Here is an 11,490-nt window from a genome sequence, read left to right on the forward strand (position 1 = left end):
CCTACACGGGGAGAGGACTTGGACTCGATGACCCTGATGGGTCCCTTCCAACTCGGAATATTAGGATTCTATGATGCTAAATGCTTTTCCAAACAATTTGCTTCTGACAACAACAAGCCCACGCAAGGTACTTTTGAGTACAAAAAAATAAGGAATTCCCTGAGCAGCAGCTGTAAGCCACGGGGAGGGAGGAGGACGTCACCTGCACACCTGCCTGACCACCCGGCTGGAGGTGGATCCCGTTGCCACGTGCTGTACGGATTCAGATCAAACCCAGCTTTTGCATCCTTGTCTGGCAAAGGTCGTGGAGCATTTGGATCAGGCAATACAGGCTTAAGGACAAGATTTTAGAGATCAGTTATGAGGATAAGTATAAATCCCTTCCATCCTTTCTGTCAGACCTTGACATGAGTGAAGCAATAAACTCTCACCCTCGCTATAGGGGCACTGCAAGGGGAAAGGTGAGAATTTATTTTTAAGCTGTATGACTCTACTTACCATACACCAGAAGGGTACCTGGCAGCACCACGAGATTTTTGCACCCCTTCCTTCCCCAGAACAACTCATCCCACCGTGTCCTCCCTAACAGAGGGAATGATGGAGAGCTTCACCTACAACCAGGAATGCAAACCCTTTGAACTAGAAGAGGAAGGGTGAACTTAGAGCAGACAAGACACTATGAATATGATAACATTGAACCTAAATTAGCTCCTATCGTCGTTTGGGCCCAACACGACAACAAAGAACAGCCCCATGGCTGCTCACTCAACTCCCTACCCACACACACACTGAGATGAGGAGGACAAAGCTCCTGGTCCAAGACAAAGGACAAGGAAGGATCTTCACCGATTAAGGTCCCAGGCAAAACAGACTCAACTTGGGAAAAAAAATAGTAATTTAATTTCACACTAATCACACACCCAGGACACAGACACACTCACAGCAGGGCTTGCAGATGTTACCTCACCCCTCCCTTCTTCCAGGGCCCAAATCACTTTGTTCCTGGTTTCTCTCCCTCCTTCCCCCCAGGGCACAGGGGGCAGGGGATGGGGTTTAGAGTCAGTTCACAGGCTGGTGGTTCCTGCTGCTCCTGCCTCCTCAGGAAGGAGGATTCCTTACAGTCCTGCCCTGCTTCCCCATGGGGTCCCTCCCATGGCAGAGAGTCCTCCACGAACCTCTCCTTCATGAGTCCTTCCCGCGAGGTCCGGAGCTGCTCCAGCCTGGGCTTCCCACAGAGTCACAGGCTGCTTCTGGAACAGCCACCTCCCCTGGTGCCGGGGTCTTCCACGGCTGAGCAATCTGAATCCACAGGCAAGAAATCCTCTGGCCACAAAATCCAAGTCCCCTGGCCAAGCTCACCCCTCCTGACACCTCGGGGGAATGTTCCTCCATGAGTGCAGGGGCACAGCTGCCATCTCTCCATGGGTTGCAGGGAAACTTGTGCTTGGGCACCTTCTTCCCCTTCTTCTTTTCCCCAACCACCAGCAACACTCTCCTCCTCCAGCACAGCTCTTCTTTAAGTGCTGCTCTGCTCAGTTCTCATCTCAGTTCCTTCATATGTTAATCGCAGAGGTGCATCTCTTGTCCCTCTAATGGCTCCTTGGCTGGGTTTGGAGCAGGGGGAGCTTCTCAGCTTCTTACAGGAGCCACTCCTGGGGTCCTTTCCCTGCTACCAAAAAACCCACCAAACCAGAACAGCCCCCAAAGGTTTTGGTTCTGGAGCAGGGAATTTATTTTTTAGGTGGGATTTTCAAACGCTGACTACCAAACCAACCACAACTCAACAAAAAATATTGTAAAGTGTAGTAAATTCAGCAATTCAGAGTAATAAATCTCATGAAAACAGATTACAAGATTTCAGAAGCACTGAATACTTTTTTTTTTCTTTGTTTTTTCCAGAAGAGTTCCAACTTAAACAGCAAGTCAAGTCATTCTCCTCACAGCCATTGCTGAAACAATCCGTTATTTTCCCATAAACTTTCCTCAGAGGACAATGACTCATCCAGTGCAAACTCAGGCTTCTGGTTTCCAGTCTTGCGATGCCACAGTAGGGCACCAGTTCTGGGCGCTGGAGAGGGAAGGGGAGCCAGGGTGAGGCTGGTGCACACAGCAGCCTCACCTCCAGCAATCTGCTCCCACAAAGAGCAAACATATGGGCAAAGACTTCGAGCAAGCAGCCATGGAGTGGCTTCATCCTCACACCAGCAAAGACTGCAGTGTGGAGGTACTACCCTCTGAAATCTTGTAAAATGTAAGTCACTGTGATACCCAGAAGGAAGGCAAGATGGACTTCATACTGGCATGTAATTATTGCACTAGCAGTTGCCCTCCCCAAGGAGACAGTGAACGGATCGATGGAGAAATGCGCTGGTCTCAGGCTTCTGGAGGTGCTAGCATGAGACACCACTGTGTCTTTCTCATGCTTTCTATTCCTCTTTGTCCATGGCTTGGGGCAGTTGGCATCAGGCTCACTGCTGAAAGGAGGGTTAGCTTGTGCTTCCCTCAAAACTGTCCTTTCAAGCCGCACTTGGGCTTGAAGAAGGAGTTCCCTGTGGGCTTGTGCTTGATTCAGCACCTGAAATGGTCCTTCCAACCAGGGGAAGTAGAAATGGTGTTTCTGTGTTTGGACACCCTCCTAAAGCTAGACATGACCTAAAGCAAACATTTGCTAGAAACCACTTGGAATAATTGGTTCAGCTATCTTTTACTTTCTGACCAAATTTCTCAGTACTAACAATGTGAACTGAGGAAACGTTTCATAACTTGTTTATGGAGGAGATCACCTCACAGAAGAGCCATGCAGGGCTTACCCACAGCAAACACTGCTCCCTTCTGAAGGATGCTCAGCCTTTGCCAGGTTTTCTTACAATACAAAGGGAGGCCAGATACAATTTTGTCTCGTATTTGACTTAATTTTTTTTTCTATGAATGTTGACTGTAAGTTGCTATTTGTCCCTGGTTTCAGAGGATTTCCTACAGAATTTTTATTTATTTAATCCTTAATATATTTTATTAGCCTATGACATAAGATTGGCCTTTTTCCTGCTCTCAGAAAACCACAGCCCACTGTGATTTTTCTTCTGAGCATATTCAATGAATAACTTTCTAAATGCTTTTGCTTTCTGTAATTCAACACCCGTAAGAGACATGACTTATCTATCCCTTAAGAACTAAACTCCTATTTTCTGAAAACCATACAAGAACTGTTACTATGAAAGCTGGCAGATCCTAGTTAAATTTCCACTTTGAGCAGTATAAGCACATGGGATTTTAACATTCACTTTCCTCAAATGCTTTGCCATCATGCTGCACTTGCTCAGATATTTGTGGAAAACCACAAGCAGACAAAGAGAAATCATCTCAGAATTGAAGCAAATCCTCACAAACTCTCACAGTATTCTAATTGTATAAAATCCAATCAAACCTGTTCAGCCTCACAAAAAGGGTAAAGATTGCTAAAAACACAGGCTGAATACTGAGCAGATGTAAAAAAGTTATCAAAATTCTCACCCATAACACAGACATTCCTTAAGTGCTCTCAAACTAGAGCCGCTTGTTGTTCCACATCAAACCGTTCTTACCTTCCACCCTGCAATCAGGGACCTTTTCAGCACTGTCCAATGACAGGACAAGGGGCACAAACCAGAGCGTGGGAGGTTCAAGCTAAACAGAAGGAAAAACTTATTTACTGTGAGGGTAGCAGAGCACTGGAACAGGCTGCCCAGAGAGGTTGTGAAGTCCCCTCCTCTGGAGACATTCAAAACCCATCTGGATGTGTTCCTGTATGATCTACTGTAGGTGGTCCTGCTCTGGCAGGGGGCTTGGATTAGATGATCTTCAGAGGTCCCTTCCACCCCTGACCACTCTGTGATTCTCTTATTTGAGATTTTTAAAAACCAAATTACCTTCACCAACACAGCCATGTGCAGCACCCACCCTTCCTTTAGGCGGAGAGGAACATCTGCTGTCATGTCCCCCCTTAACATTCAGATCTCCTCAGAAATGATGTGTGAGGAAAAGTTCTGACCTGCTGTACGAGATGGTGTGTCCTCCACTGTGACCACCACACACTCTGTGCTCTGTAGGACAGCAGGGCTGGGCACTCCTGTGCCTGCTGCTGTTAGTGCCACCCTCTCAGTGGTAGCATTATTTTGGCTTTAGGAGCAGAGTAACAACCACAGTTAGGTGTTCACCATAACAGGCTGTGTAAAGACAATACAGGACAGTCGCCCGTCCCTCCTGAGACTGGGATTTAAACAGAGCAAAGAAACTTCCCAATTTTGCCAGCAGAAATAGGAAGAAAGAGGCTGAGTGACTTGCCCAAAGCTACGTAACAGGTTACACCACGGAGCAGAAAATAGGGAAACAGAGGAAAAGCAAAGGTGCTAACCTGCACAGTGAATTACAAAACAGTATCTTGCACTTCAACAAGCATCACATAACTGGCTAAAAGTGGGGCCAGACTGAGCTTCCACGTGTTCACTACTTAAGGTTGGCCTTTTGGTTTCTTAAGCAGTTTTTGATTGTTCATAGGTTTTAATGCACTGCATTGTGCCCTCATTTAGTCAGTTCACTACACAGGCAAAGCTGAGAAACTGTTTGATTTTGTTTCCCTTATTTTTCTTTTTTTTTTTTTTTTGTAAGTCTGTTTTCAAGGTACCTGCCCCAGTAAAATATAAACTTCCCTCTTAATTGATCCACTAGTATAAGAGGAAACATAACCCCTTTAAGACAAACAGTTCATCTTCTAAGGAAGAGGCTGGGTTTAAAGCTGTGCACAAAATGTGTTTATAAGGAAAATGAAATCCAGTAGTAAGTGTAAAGATACATCCTAGTTTTCCTGCTTGCTTTTAATGAAGAAGCTGCTATAAAATGACCTAGGTGAGAAATCAAAATGCAAAAGCTGTGGTGGTGTAACCACGTGGATGCTTTTGCTGCACACTAAGGAGACTGTGTGGGTTTGGTAGGCCCCAGACAATGCCAGCTGTCCCTTCTCTGGGGCATGTCATGGGACCATTTGGGCAAGGAGGTCATGGCAGTGAGCAGCATTGCTTAAATAAAGCAAAAGCACAGGCGGTCAGGCAGGTGAAGTGAACCCATATCTGCTGACCCCCACACCTGCTACAGTTCAGCTCTCAGCCACAGCCATGGGGCTGTGGTTGGATGCTCATCCCCAGCTCTTGCAGACATCCTTGGCTTCCTCATGCTTCCCGGCAGATCTTGGCTCAAGACCGCTCTGCAAGCACCCCAAGCTGCTGCAGGTGGGGTGGGTTAGGATGAACAGCAGCTGAAGTAGGGGATAAGCTAAGCTGGGGAAATTTGACTCCAGCAGTCCAGTGAGCATCCCCATGACTCTTCTTCTGGCAGATTGTGGGCACAGCTGTGTGCTGGGAGGAGCGGGAAGTGGTTCTACACCTGTAAGATGCAGTGCTTGAGTGAGAAGATGATCTGTGCTTACAGCTTTGTTTATACAATTCCATTAAACAAATGCAGCTACAGACTGACACTTTAATTCCTCTACGTGACCTTTACCCAGGGCTTCAAAACAAACATATTCCCACTTACCTGGCAGTACATGCCACCTTTAGAGCAACAGAGGAATGATTAAATAGGAATTTGCTTCAGTAAAGTCAGGTCATTTTTCAAACCTGCCTGGGTCCACCTTGCTCATTTATATTTAGGCTTCCCCAGCCACCTCTGGCTGCAGCCTGGCCAGGAACCTCAGCAGGACAGACACAGGTTTATTTAATTTTTATGGTCTTTTTATTGTTGTTATTCCCCTGCTTAAGCAGCAGCCATTTTAGTGGGCATGCAGTGGCTGATGTCCCCATAGTACATGTACCATAGGGAGCAGAACAGACTCTGGTCACAGGAAGTCTCCAGATATGCTCCTGGAGCCCCCACACCACCCACACAAAGCTATACCAGGAGCACATCAACAGGAATGGACAAGAGGCACACCTGTGCCATACAGGAGGGGACATGAGGGCTGGGGAAGGAAAAAGTAAGAGTGTGAAAAGAAAAAGGGAACTGCTTTCTGAAATCATGTTCAGGCCAGACACGGTCTTACTTCCTTTTCTTAAAGATGGGGTGAGATGCCTCACTCTGTCTCTCCTTAGGAGAGCCAAAGGGAAATATGACACTTGTGAAAGTCCAGCCAGATTCACTCCTACAGCTCTGTTCAGCACTTTGGGGTCATAAAGGCTAGTCCCTCCTGGCTTCAAAAAGAGATCAGGGAAGGTGAATTATTCAAGTCAGCTCTATTGAAAAATAAATGCATGAATAGTTGCTGCCCTGACAATAACTGTGAGCTGAGAAAGCACTATTGACAGCTGGCTGGGCCAAATCCCGCTCTCCATCACACCCAAACCACCCTATTGATTCAGTGTGAGGGCAAACCCTGCCCATTGGAACACTGGCACAAGGTCTCCTTCCCAGAGGCATAAATATCCGATTGTCCTGTCCTGACAGTCTGGGGACTGCAGACAGACATGCACAGGGTAGGTGAGGGCATGCAGCAGTTGACACCATGGAACTGCAGGCTTTTGAGGGTCCTTCCAGGCCCTTGTCTGAGAGATTATTTAGGTCTGTTTCTGGGCAAACCTGAGCCTTGGTGGCCTTTTGCTAAGCCAGGTAAGGCCAAGCCCTTTCCTCCTCATGCCACGGAGGATGGCTGCTTGCTTGCCAGAAGTGCCAGCTCTTGCCCGTTGTGTGCTCTCCCTCCTGTTTTTTCTTTCACTGGCAGATGTGGCTCCTCCCTCCTGAGCTATAAGTGTGAGAATACGCTGTCTTGCAAATTTCTGCCTCCATACCAATAAAAAAAAGGGGAAGCAGGATGGGAATATGACCTTGATATGGCTTATCTGCACTTGGAAGCATACCAGAACACATCTTCAGAGATGCTTGATCCAATTGCTGGTGTAGCTGCTTCAGCAGTGGCACCTGTACCACCTCACTTCTGGAGGAGCAGCTCCTGTCCTACGTGAGGAGGTTCCCATCTTCCAGAGCAAGCTTCCACATCAGACAAAATCATAGAATCACAGAATGGTCATGGTTGGAAAGGACCTCTAAGTTCACTGAGTCCAACCATCAACCCAAAAAACCTACCCAAAAATCCCCCAAAAATCCTTAAAATAGAAGACCTTCCACCCAGACTTCAGTTTTGGTCTTGCTCAGCTGCAAACCCAACCCAGGCTCTGAAGGTCAAGCATGTGAGAAAGTGCGATGCTGCAGGGCCAGACAAAGCCCCATTGGATAGCAGATGTGTTTCTCTAGCAGAGTGGAGCTCTTACCAGCCCCACACACTGCTGTGAGTCACCTGATTACTGGGGGACAAATCACAGCCCAGATAACCAGCACTAGCAGTCCTGATTGGTCCTGAAACCAAGTTTTTAATCCAGCATTTTGTGCCTGCAAGACATCCAGCTGCTGCTCCTGCCTTGCTGCCTGCATGAGTGTGCACAGACACATGGCACAGGCAGCTCATCCCACCAAGACAGGAACCAGCAGGAGAGATCTCCCCTTCCTTCACCTCTCCTTCCACCCGGTCATTTCTTGAGTTTGCACCAGCACTTGTGACAAAACAGCAGAGAGGCAGCACGGAGCAGCCACCGGGGTGGGCACCTTTGCTCAGGGGCACAGGACAGAGCAGCTTCACTGGCAAAGCACAGCCCATGAGGGGAAACCACCAGCTCTGCTCCTCTGCTCAAAGACCACCTGAGCCTGCACCAGCCTTTCCCAGGGCCAAGAACAACATGTCTCTGGGAGAAGGACCCCAGGCTCCCAGCCCCCACTCCAGCCCATGGGAAACGAGGTGATAAGGGATGCTTGTGAGCAGGCTGCAAGGTAAAGCTTGGCAGTCAGCAGCATTGTGCTCCATCTTTTGCAGGTGTTTCAGAGGAAACCATTTGAGCTATCACGAAACCACTCGGAATGTTTGTCCTATCAGAACATCCTAACTAATTTATTTATGGTAGAGGCTTTGTATTATAAATTGCTGCTCATTTAGATTAGCATTCAATGCCAGTTTCCACCCCACCCCATTTCTGTCTGTATTAAGATAGAGCTGTCAGCCTCTCACCTCCAATGAAATGAGCATCAATATTCCTTGGCAGAAGGCAGAGGAGGCTCTGCACAAAGCCAGAGTTTTAACAGTTTAATGGATGTACATGCTTGCAAACTGGGAAACTTTTGCTAGGCTAGACTAGATTGTTCAGCCCAATCACCTCCTTCCTTTGGTGCAGCTGCCGCCAGAAAGGAAGGAGGATAGGTCCTCTTCTGACCCATGTATCTTCTGCATGGCCACCCTGATGACTGCATGGGAACAACTCCTGAGCAGCACGGACTCTCCCCATGGGTCAGACTAATTTCTCACAGTAAATTTTCAAACAACTCTTCCTGCCTGGGTTTTGAAGCAACTTCCTCTCCATGGGATAAATGGCTTCTTCCTTGGCTTGATCACAGCAATCCTAAAACTGGAACTGAGAAGCCAACTGGAAGAAAGACCTGGGATCTTACTCTATTTCTGTCACATTGACTGTAATAGGCAGTTGACCTTGTTCTACTTATGACTACCACAGCACAAGCCATATCTTGCCTTATCATGAGCATGGGGCGAGCAGGTACAGCAGAGACTCCTTGGCAGCTGCACCTACTTTCAATAATAATACCCTGCCTCTCACCACCAGTGGTCAGCCCTGTGCAACCAAAGTCAGGAAACAGGGAAAGTGGAATTTGTCTTAATGGGTTGCAAATTTTCATCTCATTAGTCAATGAGCAAAGTGCTCAGGGTTACAGAACAAGCTTGTCTCCCTCCTCTTCCACTTCCCCAAGGCAGTGAGGAATAATTATACTCACAATCTTCCTTACACTGATATGATAACCGTGGGCCCCTTGTCAGCCTATTGTACCAAAGGCCCATGAGCAGCACACAGATTTACACAGCTTTCATTGAGATTTTCCCTTTGCTGGGATGACAGTTTGATCAAAAGTATCTCCTGCCTCCACAGAATCACCCTCCTACCAGAAAACCACTCCTCGCTTCCTTCTGCTCTAACAGCTGTCATCTGGGTCCCACAAAACACTGGTGATCCCCCTTAATTTTGGCCCATCAACCATGATGCTGGGGTCTGCCAGTACTTCCCAGAAGGGGTGCAGGAGGCCAAGCACCCACTAATCCCTGTAGGTGAGGCAAGGTGATGGGGGACACCAGCTCCTAGGTTGGTGCAGCCAAATTCTTTCTATGGAGGGTCACTGCCATTTAGCATGATGCACTGGTCTATCTGAGCCTCTGAAAAGGACATTGCTCCAAGGGGGACAGCATGTTCTCTTACCGTGGTTCAGGTGATCCCTCTTCTTTTGTGAGGTGAATATATTAAAGCCATGGAGAGATGAAGGAAGTACTTTGAAGGTTAAAGGTGGTTGGAGAAAAACACAGATTGATTTGTCTCTTACCAGTTCTGCCTGTCTCTGTGGTTCATGCTTGCCACCAAACATTAAGCAGGCAGACTAAGCTCTTATGACATGAATCAGTGCAGTTCATTCAGGTAGCAGAGCAGCAGGATAGTATAACCAGCTGATCAATATAATCAGTGCTTGTAATTGATAACAATTTTAAGGAGAATCCAGCTCAGTTGACTCATGGAATTGAGTGACTTCCTGAGGGATTTTACCATTTTTAGTAGAAGGAAAACAACATGATGTAATCAAGGGAACAGAGGAAGCTGGCTCCCTCATGCTCACTTGTGAGAGTACAGCAAGCAGTGTTTCGCCCTAAATACAGATCTTATGCAAAATGCTTTATCTTGCTTAGAAAGCAGATTACCAGTGTTAGGGTAACACTGGCTGCTCCTAATATGAAATCACAGTGCCCTTCCCTTATATAGCAAGGTACAAAAAAAAAATAAAAGCAAGTTTATATAGGGTTAATACTAATGACCCAGGCATTTCTTATGACTTCTGTTTTCCCACACTGATGGTCCTGCAGCTGAAGGGATTGTGAAACCACAGCACAGGGACTCGCACAGCAGTGGAGATGACATGCTACAGGCTTGCCTCCCCAGACCACTGAAGATTATCACCACATCTACTGTCTACCTCCTTGAGAAATAAATTTGTTGGCTGGGCCAATAATCCCCTTGCTACCCACTGAATGCAATTTGGTGTGCAGCCAGCAGTTGACCACTCCTTTTCCTTACTCCAGTCCAACTCCTGTAGTTCTCCTGACCTCTAATGAGTTCCTTCAGTCTTTATAAGTATCCCATTCTCCTTAGGCAGCCACATGGCTGCTCCTCAGCTGGCTAAAAAATCCCTACCAGTAAGCAGTAGCCCTGGCTTCAGATTCCAGAAACACTTTGCCCTGCAGCAGGTGCAATGTGCTGGCAAGACATCTCTTAATGAGATGTTCATGTCGTAGTTTTGCCCTGCCCATGGTAATCTCTCAAGGAGCACAGCTGTAGCTTCACTTCAGTGTCTGCTGGTGCTTTTGGTCAGCTCAGACCTCGTTTCTCTGTTCAGCAGCAAACTGCAGATATTGGGAACTGGATGAGCAAGCTCTAATCACAGCTGCCTTCACTTTCTCAAAGCAGCACGGTGCTATTCAGGGAGGAGGGGGCCTGGCTCTTGCTGCTGTTAAGGGTGATTAGCATGCAAGACCATATTGTTCCATCACTCCACCACAGTGGCCTTTCATTTGGGTCATTCGTTTGGGCTCTGGTTGAAACAAGTAACTCCAGATCAAAACAGTGGTAATGCCAGTCCTCCACAGCTGAGGCAGTGATACTCACGTGGCAATAACCACACCAACCCACAGGCTGGCCTCCCTCCTCACCACAGTTTAGAGGGAGCTCATAGTAATGGACCTCGTGCATCTTCACCTCATTGTCTGCACATTGACCACCCTCCATGCCACCTGCATAAAATGAGAAAAAGAGGAACTGGCACATCACAAGCCAGTGAGATGGTGCCACACCCAGAACTAGCCCTGCAAGCGCCAAGGTGACCATCTGAGTGATAAGGTCCAAGGGGTGGGGGCCATGGTGACTTAGAGATCTCAGAGGACTTAAATATAGGCTGTTTAGGACATAAAAGGGTGAGGAGCAGATGCAGAAGAACCCAGGACAGATGTCTCCCAGCCCCAAGGTCAAACCAGTAAGAGCACACCAGGAAACGTATCACAGTTTCAGTTCTATATGAATCCTACCTCAGCAGCAACACACTGAGAAGGGCTGATGGCATAAACAATGCCTGTGTGTTTTTCATCCTTGTTTCCAAATTCTGCTCCTCTTCCTAAAGCCCTGTTCAATTTTGCCTTTATAAACAGAAAAAATGCTGCTTCCCCTCCATCTCCTCCAAAATAAGGCTATTAATGACAGAGATCTAATAATAAAGAAAGATAGAGGAAACGTGCAGGATTTTGTTATTTATGAGGTGGGAACTCGGCCTTAAAATGCTGTGGAAGCCAGCATAAGTGACTGTAACCTAGCAGAAGAG

Source organism: Chaetura pelagica, unplaced genomic scaffold (genome assembly GCF_000747805.2).
Source record: "Chaetura pelagica isolate M959 unplaced genomic scaffold, ChaPel_1.0 scaffold2, whole genome shotgun sequence".
In the NCBI taxonomy this organism is placed as follows: domain Eukaryota; kingdom Metazoa; phylum Chordata; class Aves; order Apodiformes; family Apodidae; genus Chaetura; species Chaetura pelagica.